Raw genomic sequence first — 13,305 nt, forward strand, 5'->3', positions numbered from 1 at the left:
TGGAGGCGGAGCAAGTTGTATGCGGGGATGGTTTCTTATTAATTGTCAGGCTACCATATGAAAGAAACTTCTAATGTGTATGTTTTTGTGTTCCCGACAAGCCCGGGCAAACGCTTGTGCCTCCGTTATGCCGTCACATTGAGCCATCATGTGGTTGAAAAATGCATGAAATGCGCGAACCTCCCCGAACAGAATATGAAACCTTGACAAAGTGACGTACGAAAAGCGATTGGTCTCCTACATGTTGACAGAATCCTTCAAATATGGGTTCTTTAATTGATCTGGCTACTCGTCTCTTATCGAATAAGTTCACCCAATAGTTGACCAGAGCCATCTTCTTCTTCGGTCAAAGGGTTTCTTGCTATTTTTTTTTTATAAATCTTTGTAGAGAATTATTAGTTGAGAAGTGCACATGTTGCTTGAAATACAAATTGAATTTATAGTTAGTAAAAACTAGCCGTTGCAAAAGTAGCCTTCTGAAAAAAAAAGCCGTTGTAAGAAATAAATATTCTTTTTTTACTATTTTATTTGAATTTGTTATTAAAGAAAAATATTAGATAACGAAATAAATGAATATAAAAAAACTAATAAATAAATTACATTGTTATGAATTTTAATTTTTATATATTTTAATAAAAAATAAGTAATACAATTAAGTAAATAAATTAAAAGTAGATTATAAATAATTTAAATAAAATGAAAAGTTGGTGATAAGGTGAATAATGAGGTGGTGGTTTAAAATGATTTAGTGTTGTGATAAAAAAATAGGATTTGGAACGGTGGTGGTTTAGTCTGAATTTGTACCACCATTTAGCGTTGTGTTTGCTCTAACGGAACTCTTATATATAATTATCGAACAAACTTTAAATTTCATAGTACACATGAATTTATAAAATTTATTCTCCTTAACCAAATTTAGTTTACTCAGAATTTACTACTTATACATTTTGAAGTTGAGGGAATACGGCCAGGCAGCTTGTCTGGTACTTCCCTGTTGGACCTTCCCATTTTTAATTTAATTTTATTCCCAGTATAAAATTATAGTTTCGTCCTTTGTTTAAAATTACGGTTTTGCCTCTAATTCTAAATAAAATTATATTTTTGCCCTGGATCAAAATTTACGTTTTTGCCCTTAGTTAAAAAACTCATTTCTAATTCTACTCCCAGTTTAAATTTACGGTTTCGCCCTCCGTCTAAAATTACGCTTTTGCCCCCCTCTCAAAATAAAAATATGTTTTTGCCCCTAGCTCAAAATTACGATTTTGCCCCCAACTCAAAATTACGTTTTTGCCCACAATTCAAAATAAAATTATGTTTTTTTCCCATAGCTCAAAATTATGATTTTGCCCTCAGTTTAAAATTATGATTTTGCCCCCGATTCAAAATATTTTTACGATTTTGCCCCCTGTTCAAAATTATGATTTTGCTCCCATTTCAAAAATTACGATTTCTCACCCAGTTAAAAATTATAATCTTGCCATCGTTTTGCTTTTTTTTTATGCAAAACTATAGTACTGTTTTATTTTGATTGGTTGACTCAATGTAACTTTTATTGTGTCAAGCAGTTGTCTAACACTCGCTCATTGGTCGTGATAAATTAGTATTTTACCCTCAGCTCAACTGTTATTGTTTTAATTTTTTAGCAAAACTATGGTAGTGTTTTCGTTTAATTGGTTGTGTCGATGTATTTTTTTTTTAAATCGTGTTATAAGTAGTATGTACAAGTAACCTAAATATAGGGATGGCAATGGGTCGGGTTTAGGTAATCCCAAACCCAAACCCGGTTAGATAAGCTTGTCCCAAACCCGTCCCAAAACCCGTCGGGTTTCTAGCGGGTAAATACCCATCGGGTATCGGGTATACCCGCGGGTTTCGGGTAAACCCGTTAATTTAAAAAGATTACTCGTTGGGTTTACTCATCTCAAAACCCATTGGGTATCTGTCGGGTAATTACTAACCGTTACATTTTGTATTGTCATTACAAAAATATATATCAAATAACTACAATGTATACGGAATAGAATACCTATATGTGTAAAAAATGGATGTATCATATATATATATATATATACATATTTAATAATATAAAAGAAATTATATGGAGTATACAATCGGGTAAACGGGTACACTTTATCGGGTAATTGGGTCGGGTAAACGGGTATATCACTAAATCCCAAACCCGTCCCAAACCCGCGAAAAAAATAAAAGCTATTCCAAACCCGTCCCAAACCCGATTACCCAACCCCAAACCCGTCCCAAATGTGTTGGGTTTCGGGTTTACCCAGCGGGTTCGGGTTTGATTGCGATCCCTACCTAAATACATTCATACATGTTATGAAACTAAGAAATATTTGATTTAACGCCCTGCAATGCGGGCGGGCATAGGTGTAATTTTTATTCGTCCAGGCATGCCTGGTACACGCTCATTTGTCCTAAAAATTACAATTTTGCTCACAATTTAAAATTATAGTCTTTCCATCGTTTTAGTTTTTTTTAGTAAAAGTATGGTAGTGTTTTTGTTTTAATTGGTTGACTCGATGCAATTTATTTTTGAGATCGTGTTATGAGTAGTATGTACAAGTAACCAAAACACCGACATACATGTCATTAGAGAGAAATATTCAGCTTATTGCCCCGCAACGCGGGCGGGGCAAAAACTAGTTATTAACAAAAGAGTAAAGTAAAAGAGAAAATATAATTTGAAAATCATAACGGAAAAACAATTAAAAAATTATAAGTTACAAAAATTGGTTAAATGAATTCTATAACGTTAAAACTACATCAATTGAACCACACTAAGGCTACCTGGTATACTCTAACACCCATAGGTGTTAATCTTATTTGGCATCCGTTAACACCTGTTAAACCGCTCCTGAAGGGTGTTAAGAGACATTAAAAGCTTCACGTGTTAAGAAGTTAACTAGGTGAGAGAGGGAGTGAATCAAGCATTGCAAAATTTGCACACACACACACAACAACATGCTATATATATGTATTTTAATTAATTTTAAGGGGCGTTAATGTGGTTAAACCATTTCCTTAGTGTGCGGTGAAGTGAAAGAGAGTCAAGTAGGTGATGTGGTGCCTACGTGTAGTTAAGGGACATGGAAGTATACCCCATAGCCTAATAAATTGAGTCTTCTCTATGTTTCAACCAAAGATAGCCCATTACCTTAACATCTTCAATTACCATTTGTCCATTTGAAATTTCAGGTTTGATCTCAATACTCAATATTATCTTTTCTTTTTAATATCGGTCTCTTTTGCTTCATTCGAACGATTACACCTTTTTTACAATTAAAAAAAAAAAAAAAACCATTTGTGTGACCGAACTTCCAAAAGCCACCATTCTTGAAAAACTTAGAGTGTAAGGAGTGGTTAAACACTTTGGAGTGGTAAACCAAAAAACCGACTAATTAGAGCGCGCCATGTCAATCAGTCAAAAATGTTTAAACTTTGCTAAAAAGTGTTGGCAATGGTTTAAACATTTGATGAAGTGGTAAACTTTTTAAATAAAAAAAAGGAAAAAAATGTGATTGGTTGAGATTGGAATGGACCCCACCCCAAACCCCCCTCTCTCTTTCCTTTCTCCTTTCCCGCATCGGTAAAGCCTTACCGATTTCACCTCCATTTCGTCAACATTGCATGCGGCAAATGGGTTGGCATTGGTTTGCCACCCATTGCCGATTCGGTGAACTATCTTTGCCACCCCCACTCCTTATCCCCTTAGTCTATAGTTTATTTTAAGTTGTGATAAGACATTACGATTTAATGATAACCAAAACATCGATCTTTGTGTCAAAACCCATATGTTATGTTGGGAGAAAAAGCAAGTTAATTAAAAAGTATATTGCGTATAAAAAGTTTTTAACAAAAAACTTACTCCTAACTACTCTTAAACCTACACCTTGCAGAATTTAACTGAACTTCCAAAAGCCACCGTTCTTGCAAAAATTTAGTTCATTTTACGTTGTGACAAGACATTATGATTTAATGATAACCAAAACATCAATCTTTGTGTCAACCCATATGTTATGTTTGTAGAAAAAGCGAGCAATTACAAAGCATATTGTATATAAAGTTTTTTTTAAAGATAAATTAACATCTTCTAAACACTCATAAAATTGCACCTTGCAACAAAAATGATTTGTTTAGGCGGTGAAAATGAAGATTATAAGCGGTTTTGTGATCGCCTAAACAAATGTCGCAGGAAAAAATGTTTAATTAATTTCAGCGGTTAAAAAGCCGCTCAAAATAATACAAATTCCGCCCAAAAAAAAACAGGCCAATAATTTATGATTTTGTGTATTTGAGCGGTGGTTTAACCGCCCAGAAAAAATAATTATGTTATCAATTAAAATAATTAAAATAATAGGAGAGCTCAAAATAATGCTATATGTTAGCTCAAAATAATGGCTATATGTTAGCTCAAAATAATGGGTAAGGAGAGCTCAAAATAATAGCTGCTCTGCTATATACGAGAAAATAATGACTAAATAAAAAATGTTGGCTCAAAATAGTAGATAAAGGATACACACCCAGAACTAAAACAATCAAAACTAAAACAATCAAAACTCAGCAAACATCATAGAACCTCTTGATTACATAATAACTTCCAAAGTTTACAAAAGTTGTTCTAAACATAATAACTTCCAAAGTTGTTCAAATAACTACACTAACCTAACCCATCTTCCAAAGTAGTTCAAATGACTACACTAACCTAACCCATCATGGTGTATTCAACCAACCTACACTCTTACTCTTAAAAAACCGCGTCATGATGTTTTCAACCAACATGTCGATTTCCTCTTGTGTTACGCTTGTTGTCTCGGTCCAAATCTAAAAAGAAATCAAATATTATATATTAGTTAACCCGAAACACCAAAAATAAACATAAAACCTGAATAATACAACCTTAAACTCGGATCATAACCCCAACATACTAAAGTCAAGATAGGTAAATTCCAAAAGTAATACTTACATTGTTTGGAAAACGAAATCGCTTCTTTAAAACAAACTGGACCATAAACCAAATCACATGAACCCACACTCCCAAGACCCGTCTTGTTGCTTACACTGCATTTTAAATTTAATAGAAAAAATCAATTACTAAAATAATCACTTAATTTTGTATAACATAAGAGTTAATACTGATAACATACTTGAACCATGGTCCATGTAAGTCCACTCCCAAAAGAAGATTCTATGCTCTCGAAAGAGGATAATCATCTTTATCCTTGTTGGCCTTAACCGAAATCGTATCCAAAATCCAAACACTTCGTTCCTTGGGAGAAACGATAAACAAAACCCAATGGGCGCTAGAAAAAAGAAAGGTATAAAGTAGTGTAATAAAATAAAGAAAATTAACTTGAATACACTAAAAAACAACAACATATATATTACCTATAAAAAAAGGGTGCAAGAAAATATTTTGTGCCCTTTTTAAGTTTGTAGACACTTAACAAGTGTTCTTTTACACTTGCAAAATTTTCCTCGCACTCTTTTCCAGTTATTTGGTGGATATTGAAGTAGGCAACTTTAGGGTCTTCTGGAGCTATTTTATAAAATACTGCGTTATGCAAATATCTGATATCAAACAAGAAAAAAATTACAAGGTTAAAAATTCAGCTGTGTTAAAAAATAAATTTATTGTACGAAATAAAAATAATAAGAAAAAACTTACATTTGACACCAATGTAAAAAGCTAGCCTCAAGCAACCCGTTCGCCAAAAACTGTAACATCCCCTCATATTCGATGGATTCAACTTCGATATCAAACAAAGTCTTGGGGTACATCTCCTTAGGCACATTAATCTCAATGCTCATCTTTCCATTAAAGAGATCCTTTAATCGTGCAGCCCATAACTTAATATTTTCAGGCCGCTCATTTTCTATCTTCAACAAGGCATTTTGTATTTTTTGTTCAGCCTTTAACAACTTTGGAGCGGGAGGTTCTTCATCGAACTACATAATTAAACAAACGCTTTTAAGAGTATATATACACACATACACACACATATAACATGTTCGAGTTGTTGATTACCATCTTATTGAGTCGTTCGGGCATGTGTACATCATGTTGATCGGGAAAAAATGCGCCAGAAACAAACTACATTAATTGAAAAACTAATTATTTGTGCATTGTTTATATATATACTATGTATCACCCGGGAACATCCCGGGTTAGGAAAATTTAGTTTTCAATAATAAAATGTACATAAACAATATCCTCGTTAGTATCTTATATATAGATATATATATAATGAGAATTTGAGTTGTTGATTACCTCGTCATCAAAATTTTCTATAGTAGTCGGATCAATATGATAATGTTGAGTTTGATTTAGTTCATCAGGTTGCTCAAACTACAACAAACAAAATTGTTGCAATATAATATAAAATAAAATTAATATAAAATATATATTACCCGGACCAAAGTAACCAAACCACTAACCTATGGCTCATAACATGTGACGTCCTCCAATTGTTGTGTCAAGTCTTGGTTTTAGGGAGTTGTCTCTGTGTTCAAAAGCTACAATTTAACAAAACATACATTATTTTCTTTCATTTGTCAAATATGTGAGAATCATATGATTGTATTAGGAGCCCATCCATCAGATGGGTAAAAATCTCTAGTCACCTACAATCTTTTTAATGGCTAATGATTTTTAATTATACTAAAATAGTCTTTTAGTATTTTCTAACATTTCTGATTTACCATCTCATCTGCTATTACATTTACAATCACAATTAGACCTTTGAATTACCCTTAAAACCTAATTCAAAAAAAAAAAAAACTTCTAAAATCGCTAAAAGACTCATGACAATAAAACCGAACTAAACCTAACGAAATGTTACGTAAACCCGAAATAAACCTAATTCAAAACAACACACTTACTAATTGTCTGAAACAATCAAAAAACATGAAACTATTGATGTGTGCGAGGTGTTATATATATTAGGTATATATTTTAAGCCCTTCTACACTTTTTAGCCAAGTTTTAAATTTATAAAACACGATATTTACTAACACTAAACACACATATGGGCAAGTGCACCCATCGTGGACGTAGTATAGTGTTGGTAAGATACCGAGGTCGTCCAAGGACACAAGAGCTTTTAGTACCGGTTTATTCTCAACGTCTAATCAAACCAAAATGTTAGAAAAAGATTTTTTAATTAAGAAAATAAAACAAACTAAAATGCTGAAAATAAAAATAAAAACAGATAGACAAGATGAATCACTTGGATCCAACTCGTGTGTTAGTGTAACCTTTGATTATTTTCGCACTTTTGCACTTATTTAAGAGATTATCTTAGTTATTGTAGTAGGCCCCTCTTTTGAAGGCGACATTACCCTCAACCCAGTAGTTTGAGTCAGCAAGGATACAATCCTAAAGGGTCGGATTATTGAAAGATAATTAATTAAGTTATTAATGCATAATGTGGTAGGCCCCTCTTTTGAAGGTGACGTTACCCTCAACTAAGTAGTCTGAGTCAGCAGGTATACAGTCCTAAGTAGCTGGGTTAAAGTTTTAATAGTAATTAACTTATGAGGGGATCAAAGAGTTTGGACCCCCGCCATCCAATACCTTTGGGTATTGAAGGAGGTCCTACTAAATTTCACCCAGGTCCCTTGCAGGATCACTAAACGCTGAACAATGGCAAGACTCTTACCAAACCGTTCCCTTAACCCCTGACCAGGTAGCCAACATACCTCCATATAGGCCGTGGAGATATGAATGGTGAAAATCTTTTATTTTATATAGACAGTAAAATAATGACAAGACACCACGGACAAACGATAAGGAAGAATCACCTTCAACATAAAAACTAGTAATTAAAGTTATTAATACAAAACCAATTAAAAAGTGCAAAAGATTAAAAATAAAAAGTATTACACTAAACACTTGTCTTCACCAAGTGATATAAGAGACTTAGGCAAACATGGCCTTTGATTGTCAAGAACTCTTACGATCAATCTTGGATCCCGAGATGACTAACACACTCTATGATAGACAATGGATGATGGTGGTGGATGATGGTGTTATGGTGGTGGTGGGGGGTGGGTGAAGTGTGAGAGAGGTGGTGTGCCAAGGGATGAGTTGAAATGTCTCCAAGCACTCCTATTTATAGGCTGAACAGAAGCTCGGGCATGGCCCCGTGCCCGCTGGGCACGGCCTTGTGTCCATCCTTGTCTCTCTCCTCATTAATTGTAATTCGCAATTACAATAAATGCGCCTGCTGGAGTCTGATCATGCCCCCGTGTCCACTGGGCACGGCCCCGTGGTGGGCAATAGAAGCTTCTAAAGGTTTGTCTTTTCTGCTGCTTCTTGGGCACGGCCCCGTGCTCGCTGAGCACGGGGCGTGTTCAGTCTTCTGTTTTTTTGGTTTTGCTTGGGAAGATGCTGTTGTGGGGTCGGGCATTCCACTTTAGCTCCTTTTCTTGTATTTATGTTGGATTTTGCTGTCTTTTTACTTCTTTTGTTAATTTGAGCTCATTTAATCTTGAAAATACAAAAGGAAGACAAAAACACACTTTTTCCAACATTAGTACTAAAAAAGGGTTAGTTTTATGCCACATTTGATATAATTTATATGTTGCATTTTGCGCATATCAAATACCCCCACACTTGAATCTTTGCTTGTCCTCAAGCAAAACTCTTTATAATGTGGCTTTATTCACTCCCAAATGGAATGGGTAGAAGAGAAGGTTTTTTGGGCTTGTCATAGAGTGTCGGGATTTCCAAGATTCTTTATTGAGGTTTTATTTTTATTTATTTACAATCCTATTCGGCATGATTTATTAAGAACAGTACTTAAGATAAATTACTTATTCGGGCACAACGTACCTTTAAAATCTTATTTATATACAAGTTCACATCCTCACGGGAGATCACTCAACACTCGGCCGAAGGTGTATTTTTAGTGAATCACTCGAGAGCGGCATGGAACTTACTTCTACCATAAGCTTGCCAAGCAATCAATCCTCCTCCTTTTTAACTATATACCTTTGTAAATATCAAGTGGACTTTATGGGTTTTTGGCTTGGGCTAAAGGTGGGTAGTTGGGTTAGTGGTTAGTAAAAGGGCAAAAGGCGTAACAAACGTCGGTTTGAAAGACTTTTTTATTTTTCATATTTTTATTTTATTTCGATGGATTGTTCAAACAAAGAGATTTGATAAACTTTGTTTGTTTGTTTGGCTTCATCGAAATATAAATATATATATATATTTTAAAGTCATAAGAGAACCGAACGTTGTTACTAAAAAAAAATAAAAAAGGTTTAGGTGGGTAAAAAGGGTTGTTTTGGGTTAAGAAATGAAAAGGTTTAGGCTCAAAGGGGTTAACTAGGGGGATTTTGGGTAGGTGGTAAAAAAAAGAAAAAAAATGGTATAGAATGAAAAAGGGTTAGTCCTAATGCCTCCATCATTTACTTACTCGGGTTTAAGTTGGTAAGGACCGGGAATGTATTGTTGTGACAAGTTCTAGAGTCGTATGAACCAAGCGGCTATTCACACAAGAAACGAAAAATGAGCATTTAGTGTAAAGATATATATATTTGAATGCTCGTTAAAGGCTCAAAACTCACTTTTGTGGGAAAAGGTTTTTTTTATGTGATCAAGTATATAATCAAATTTTAACTAAGTTTGTCATGCCTCTTTATAATTTTCTTATGTTGGTTCTTTTTATCACGACGCTATCGGTTGTAAATTTGTAAAAATATAACCTTGTTAAGTCTTGAATTCCCAACTTAAACTTAGACAAGTAAAAAAATGAAAATTTTTGGAAAAAATTTGGGGTGATTAGCGGTTCCAATAGAGTTTTGTGTAAGGCTTGTTATCAGGACTTGCAAAATTCAAGGTTTTAGCATCCCCCCCACACTTAAATTACACATTGTCCTCAATGTGTCCTAAAAATAAGTTTTTAGGTTGATTGAATGTGTAAAATGGTGTTTAAAGCAAAATTTTATGTTACTGGCAGTCTGGACACGGCCCCGTGTTCAGGTGCCAGTGACAAAATTTTAAGAAAAGAAACAGAAGCCTGGGCACGGGGTCGTGTCCAGTTACCTGAACTGGGCGATTTGCTGCAGATGTGCAGCACGGGGCCGTGTTGGGTGGACACGGCCCGTGCTGAACCTACTGTAATGGGAGATCGTTGTCGGATTGCTCTGTTTTAGTGCATGGGGCGATTTTCTCGTTTCCCTTGTTATCCTTCACCATCCAGGGTGTGTTTTATTTTTTATAACACCATCCAAACCATCATTTCATTAATAATCATAGAGAGGATTACATAGTCCTAAAAGTTAAAAATAAATAAGAAATAAAAAGTCCTAAATTAGATAGATTTAGTGAAACATAAAGTTATCATAAGGAGTCCTATTCCCTTGTTAAGAACCAAAATTTCGGGAATTCATTCTCGGTAATGTAGTAGGACTTCTTAGCCGGGTGTTATCTCCCTAGATGCTTTTAAAGCCATTCTTCTATTTCTCTTGGGAGAAAGAAGGTGGCTTCGTTTTCCTCAACATCTTGCGGAGGAGGGGTAGCGCCAACCGGAACTCCTTGTAATATGTCCCTAGGAGGCCCCGGGTGCACGGCATACCACTCAGCTGGTATGATAACTTCAGGCACCACGTTCCATGCCCTTTGGGTTATTATAGGTACCAAAGGGGGAGATGCGAGAATGTTCAACCTCTGGTGCAAGAGGTTAACTTCTCGGAGACACCCTTCCAGTCCCACCGTTAGATGGTTAATGCGGTCGACCAAGGCTTCTTCCACCCCCGTCATTTCATCTATAGCTTCTCTTAGGGCGTAAACATAGTTTACAAGAGAGTCTTCCGCCGTAGATGACCTCCTTCCGTTTCGGTTGTTCCTTGCGTGTGATGCAGACGTTCCGCTTGTTCTGCTTGCCATTCTGAGAGGAAAGACCGTAACGAGCTCAAATTTTTGTAAAACAGTACCTCGAACACGGCCCCGTGTTCATTGAGCACGACCCCGTGTCCAGATGTCTGTAAGCCTTTATATTAAGAAATCTTGCAGTTTTTAAATTATTTTACTGGTTTATATGCAAAGTTAAGCACAAATAATTTAAAACAAAGTTTGCATGACTTATTTTAGACAAGATTTCTTGAATAAGATCTTACAAACACTTCATTAAAGGTTGGAATCATGAAGTTCCCAACTCTAATGGAGGTGTGTAAAAAATAGAGGAAGAAGGTAATGGACAAAAGTGGAAAAGACAAGATGGTTCTTGAGAACCTTCTTTTAGAACATACCTAGGATAGTATGAGTGAAGATCTCAGGAATCTCTGTCTTTTGAAGTGGTCCAAATGAGCAGGAATCATGCTACATTTATAGAAAACGACAGCACGTTGGACACGGGCCCCGTGTCGGCTGGACACGACCCCGTGTGCAGACAGAATCCTGACACACTTTTGTCCGTATTCTGATAAAATCAGAAAAGAATCTTTTGGTGGACACGGGGGCGTGTTGGCCGGACACGGCCCCGTGTCAAAGGGCTGATTAGGAAGGTTGTCTTTTGTTTTTAAGGAACTTATCCGGATCGGGTGGTTCCTTACTGGACGGAACAACCCCAAAGTGCCTAAGATACCTTAATTGACCTAGGTTAAGATGAGAACGCAAGAGGTTGTCGGTGAGGGTGATTCCTATGCTATATGTAGGTGGACAAGTCCAACCCTTTTTCGGGCTCTCGTTAAAGAAGGTGTATGCCGAATCGCTCAGGTCTATGTATGCATCGAACGAAGTCGATGGGGAGTCCTTCACGGCACAATCGACATGAGGACGACTATCATCCAAGTCTTTGCTAGAGTCGAAGGTATTATCGGGATCAACGAGGTTGTTTGAATGCGATCCCAACGCTTCTTCTTGGTTATTGTCTTGAGATGAATTTAGAAAATCCATCCTAAGTTCCTTTAACCAATCAAGAATCAGATCTTCTAGTTGAAATAGTTCATCAAGAAGCATTTCTCCTAAAATATCTAGTTGGGCACCTTCGAGGGAGAGATAAGGATTATTTTTACTTTCGCCCCTCTTAAGGATACAGGGAAACGATGGGTCTATATAGTGGGGCTTATAGTTTAGAAAATAACATTCTAATTCTTTATGTCCGCCTCCACATAATTGACACAACGTACCATAAGAGTGCCGAAAGTAAAAAAAATCATCATCACTCATTTTTGTGTCAGAATTTACCAACCGTCAGGATCTTACGGTTCTGTTTTCAGTAACTGAATCTTGGGCACGGGGGCGTGTTGAGTGGGCACGGCCCGTGTTCAGCTTACTGTCTGACTTAAAGCAGGATTGCCAGTTCCAAAGATTGGGCACGGGGCGTGTTCAGCGGGCACGACCCGTGCTGAGTTCTGCAGAAGCTGAAAAATTTAAGAAAATCTAAAAAAAATTAAAAAGAAAATAAAAAAAAATGATTAGGCCGTTGATTCCTAAATTTCTTAAAATCCTTGTGTCCCCGGCAACGGCGCCAAAAACTTGATGTGTGCGAGGTGTTATATATATTAGGTATATATTTTAAGCCCTTTTACACTTTTTAGCCAAGTTTTAAATTTATAAAACACGATATTTACTAACACTAAACACACATATGGGCAAGTGCACCCATCGTGGACGTAGTATAGTGTTGGTAAGATACCGAGGTCGTCCAAGGACACAAGAGCTTTTAGTACCGGTTTATCCTCAACGTCTAATCAAACCAAAATGTTAGAAAAAGATTTTTAAATTAAGAAAATAAAACAAACTAAAATGCTGAAAATAAAAATAAAAACAGATAGACAAGATGAATCACTTGGATCCAACTCGTGTGTTAGTGTAACCTTTGATTATTTTCGCACTTTTGCACTTATTTAAGAGATTATCTTAGTTATTGTAGTAGGCCCCCCTTTTGAAGGTGACGTTACCCTCAACCCAGTAGTTTGAGTCAGCAAGGATACAATCCTAAAGGGTCGGATTATTGAAAGATAAGTAATTAAGTTATTAATGCATAATGTGGTAGGCCCCTCTTTTGAAGGTGACGTTACCCTCAGCTAAGTAGTCTGAGTCAGTAGGGATATAGTCCTAAGTAGCTGGGTTAAAGTTTTAATAATAGTTAACTTATAAGGGGATCAAAGAGTTTGGACCCCCGCCATCCAATACCTTTGGGTATTGAAGGAGGTCCTACTAAATTTCACCCAGGTCCCTTGAAGGATCTCTAAACGCTGAACAATGGCAAGACTCTTACCAAACCGTTCCCTTAACCCCCGACCAGGTAGCCAACATACCTCCATATAGACCGTGGA

General features: G+C 36.1%; 1 long non-coding RNA gene across 1 annotated transcript; it reads right to left on the minus strand.

The window, feature by feature from the left end:
* Positions 1-4,575: 4,575 nt before the first annotated feature.
* On the minus strand, positions 4,576-5,953 carry LOC110880739. Its single transcript, XR_002559437.2, has 5 exons — positions 5,684-5,953; positions 5,404-5,586; positions 5,163-5,318; positions 4,982-5,076; positions 4,576-4,839 (listed from the first exon to the last, which is right to left on the minus strand). It is a non-coding gene; the product is annotated as an uncharacterized LOC110880739 (long non-coding RNA).
* Positions 5,954-13,305: the final 7,352 nt, after the last annotated feature.

Source organism: Helianthus annuus, chromosome 10 (genome assembly GCF_002127325.2).
Source record: "Helianthus annuus cultivar XRQ/B chromosome 10, HanXRQr2.0-SUNRISE, whole genome shotgun sequence".
NCBI lineage: Eukaryota > Viridiplantae > Streptophyta > Magnoliopsida > Asterales > Asteraceae > Helianthus > Helianthus annuus.